The sequence below is a fragment of the Bombus huntii genome, chromosome 7, assembly GCF_024542735.1.
Source record: "Bombus huntii isolate Logan2020A chromosome 7, iyBomHunt1.1, whole genome shotgun sequence".
NCBI classification, from domain to species: domain Eukaryota; kingdom Metazoa; phylum Arthropoda; class Insecta; order Hymenoptera; family Apidae; genus Bombus; species Bombus huntii.
In genome coordinates this window covers 9,976,376-9,980,816 of record NC_066244.1, presented here as the reverse complement: position 1 = coordinate 9,980,816, position 4,441 = coordinate 9,976,376, and the positions used below count along the sequence as shown (strand labels likewise).

At 29.0% G+C, this 4,441-nt stretch overlaps 1 protein-coding gene across 2 annotated transcripts in view; it reads right to left on the bottom strand.

The window, feature by feature from the left end:
• LOC126868055 (uncharacterized protein DDB_G0271670-like) overlaps positions 1-3,238 on the bottom strand; it is a 173,014-nt gene extending 169,776 nt beyond the window's left edge. For both annotated transcript variants that reach the window (XR_007690520.1, XM_050623214.1), the window contains exons 1-2: positions 3,100-3,238; positions 2,690-2,782 (exon numbers count right to left, since the gene is read on the bottom strand). The gene's annotated coding sequence lies outside the window, so the exon portion shown is untranslated. The remainder of the gene's footprint in view (positions 1-2,689; positions 2,783-3,099) is intronic.
• Between the last annotated feature and the right edge of the window lie 1,203 nt (positions 3,239-4,441).

Here is a 4,441-nt window from a genome sequence, read left to right as displayed (position 1 = left end):
TTGTGCCTTTTCATTTCTTTTTTCTTTGAATACCTGTGTAGCGATTAACAGTTAAGTTTCACGTACTAAACAGACATAGGAACGAAAGTAAAAGTACTACAAGAAATCGTAAGTATGATAAACGTTCGATACACGACATCTTCCGCGATTTTTTGCGTCTGTGCATACGATTGCACAATTTTTGATACGCTCTGTAACTTCCATGTAAATCAGTTGGCAGTCGAGATTTTAAATGTATGTTATTCATACAATTCCATTATGTTCTAACTTTCCCTTTCCGAAATTTTCAGTAAACTTGCGATTGATAAATACTGATTAATATCATTGCGTAACAGTTAGCGTCGCGTGTACGCTGTTCATCTCTTTTATATGCTTTCTTAATTGAATTCTTAATAATCGCTTTTTACGAAAATTACTATTTAATAATTATCCATCTATCGATATATTTCAACCTATTTCAGCACAAAAGTATCTCAGTACATAATCTGACCATTCAGATTTTGCTCGTTACAATTTCTAATTGAATAATAATAATTAAATACAATTTTTTAACAACTAGCTTAATAACTTATTGAAGAGTATAAAAAATTATAAAAGAAAACTATAGTCTAGAAGAAGTCTAGAAGACTATAAAAATTTGACATTGTCAAAATAAATCCATAGATACCAGGGAGGATTATATTTACTATCATTTAGTAGAGGATTTAGTAATAGAACTTAATAATAAAAATTAACTTTTCATATGAATAATCTTTCTTATTCCCTAAGGATTAAATTTTACTTCAGTGAAAATGAACACAGATCTAGCATAACATGAAATCCTTCTAGATAAAACACAGTACAATGTCTTTGCTTGAGTACACTAAATTACACTGATAACTTGTCGAGAAATAAGAAATGAAGTTACACGTGTATTTAGCACTCGTATCTCGCATAGGTAAATGTAATTGCTGTGAGTTTGCTAATGAGTTTGCTACTGACAGCAGGTTATTTTCTATTGGTGTTTTACAGCGGTTAAACGCACGCGTAAGGCTCTTCCGTAAAAAGAAATTAGAAAAATAAGGAAGCCAGCGTCTTTTTGATGTGTAAGCATCATTACATCATCAGAGATGTGTGCTGTCCGATTGCTAGGTTTTCACTGATCTACTCATAAATAGCACGTGCACAACCTTTTCGAAATGGGAATTGGATCGATCAAAATCTTGAGAGGTGCAACGAAATGATGCAATACATAGTTATCGATACAATTGCGTGTCTAAATAGTATTATTCAAAGTATAAATTGCCATAAATTCTATTTTAGCGGTAGGCAAGGCAGTTTACGCAATAGATCTGATGTTTACACGTGATCGATAGTCTTTAAAATACATAAAAATGAATTTAATTTCTGTTAGGCAGGTATAAACAAACCTTTTATGTGATTTGCAAGCTTGATAATCAATATAGTCACGGTACAAGACAACGAAGACAGACTAGAAGAACCGAACAATAATCAGGAAATAGCAATCCAACGGTAGGGAACGTGTACCTCTTTGTAGATAAATTCGCTTTTGCGGTAAAAGTTGAATGCAACTACTTCAGTGAAAGTGATTGAAAATGAAAGGATCTGGTTAAAGTATTAAATCAAACTGCTCCAAGTTTATATACGGCAAGTAGTTGGTAACAATACTGTTTTCCAAGTTAAATTCTGAAATACAATTGCGAAAGTCGATTGAATGATTTATATAGGAGCCAAAATTGTGAAACTTTGCAAGTGATAAATATTTCTTCCAGATTATCGTGAAAGAATCGTGTAGGTAAATTGAATTCAATGGCCTCCTTTTACAGTGACACTTTAAAGAATTAATATAAATTTAAAGAAACATAATTCTCTAATAGAATTTTAATACGATAGTAATATATGTAATAGGAAAATTGACATATTTTGATTATGTTATCTAGTGAACGTAACAAACAATTATTTAAATTATATTATACATATATTCTATTGTCGTTATATATTACTATTTCAATTTACCTTTTTATTTGTAATACTCTAATTTTCAAATACAAAAACTTCAAATACATACGTGCGATTAAAACCACCCATTAAAGATTTTACAACTACCGCACCCGCAACGTGTTAGGAAAAGTTGCATACTAACTTTATAGAGCACTGTTTTACCGGTGGAAGATTAACGAAACAATTAAATTGTTTCCTACTTTCTGCACTGACGACGCTTTCAGGTTTCAATCACAAACGAGATTCAATTTTCTAAGGCAGAAAATGTAAAAATGATAAATCATACTTCACAAATGAACTTTTCAATACACAGAATCATAGATAAATATACATTAGAACCTAACATCTGTTTCTATTTGATACAAACATATAAAAAGACATATATGAATGACATATGTCTATTTAGCATATTTATTTTTCTTAGATCACAAATATGTGTAATTTTATCGTTAAAATGCAGAAAAAATAATAGTAAGTAAGCATAGTCATTGATCAAATATTCATAAATATCAATATTTAGTAATGATGACGATAAGTTAATTATGAACATTTAAACTCGATTTGAACAATATAAATGTATTAATGAAATGTAATTTATGTAATGATTCATGTAAATTTTAAACAATATTAAACATATTATCTGCGCGTTATGCTTACTTATGGTTTAAAATGTATAAATTGAACTCACCATTATAATGCCAAACATTTACAAAGTTAATGTAGTGACGCACGCAACGATTTGTGAGAAACACGACGAAGGAACACGACGAAATCTGTGAACCTGGTAACAAAAACACAGATTAGATTGTTTAAAAATAATGAGTACTTTCAAATGTTTGTTGCAACACAAAGAATTTTCTTTCGCTTATCATTTTCTATTTTCACTAAAGTAATTAATAATTACGTACCTTCAGAAGCGTCGTTATTGCAAATTCATTTCATAAGGAAATGCATAAAACTATGCGAGTTCACATACTGTTGTATGATTGTTTGATTATTTATCTATAATCTATGCCTCGTAAATTTCATGCAACTCTAACCTAAGAATAGTGAAAGATATAAAATCAACGAAGTCACATGCACAAAGTATTTACTTACTTTCAATTAGACTCAATGTAATTCACCTACGCACTTTTAATCCTTTTTAATCACTTAAAACACTGAATTATTTATACCGGCATTTACGACGGACGCCATTCAAAGCAAATTCGAATACGACTACTGGAACATACTACGCACAACCAAGTTTACTATTCGAGATATATCGAGCGTAGTAGCGCGGGACTTTGTTTATATTCAAATACATATAATTCAAATATAGAAGTAATTAATTGTAAAGTATCAACTAGATTTGCAATGAAAATAGTATTTATTCATGTATAACAAATAAAAATGAGAATAAAGCGAATTAATTAATATTGTCATTAATTTCGTGCATATAATTTAATACTTTGAAATTTAAATAAATTCCGAAAAAATTCAGAACTTAAGATTTGCAGTTAAGATAGACCAAAATTTAGATTAAAATTAAATCAAAAGATGCACTGTGCTTCTTTTTTATTTGTAGTATTTCAAATCGACAAAAATTTAAGAATATTTTCTATACTTGTCTTTCTAAATATTTAAATAAAATGTGAAATATTTCTATAACGATAATCCAATAATGATAGAATTATATGATAGAATATTTTCACCGTTATTCATTATTACCATACATATTAAACATATCTTGTACATACATGTCTTGTATGCACATCAACTCACTATAAATCATTCATTATGCTTTCAATACCTATAACAGATAAAAAAGTAATGAATGCTCGCAAACAGTAAAGAGATATAGAGCTTTATCACGCGACATAAGACAAACTTGTAAAGACACACAGTATCTCAAGCAACTTCTTCCGTTCCATTTAGACTCGACCTAAGAACGATGCCCATTTCCTTCTCGATTGTCTGACAGAGGTTTTAAAATACAACTTGACATAATTCAGCGTTACAAGTGTTGTTGGCGTTAATATATATTTCCGTCAATCATATATTAGACGTGCCGTTGGTAACCTTCTAGATTCTAAAGAGTCATTACGTACAGTATATCACAATTAAAAAGATATTTTGGAAGATAATTTACGATGATTTAAAGTAAAAAGAAATTTTACTTTTATTACATATACATGCCAATGTTCGCAGTAATAGGATCATATAAGGTCAAGCTTCTCTAATATATTCAGTAAATCGCACTGGGCAAGAATATTAAATGTAACACGATTCTGATTCAAATTATTGAAAAATTATTTGAAAACTTAGATATATTGCAGATACTAAGAATATATATATGTTATTATTCATACAAAATATTTAATCATACAAAATAAAACTATAAATTTATATATTTGAAACGAAAATATATTATACTTACGTTTTGTAGAAAATATTTTTT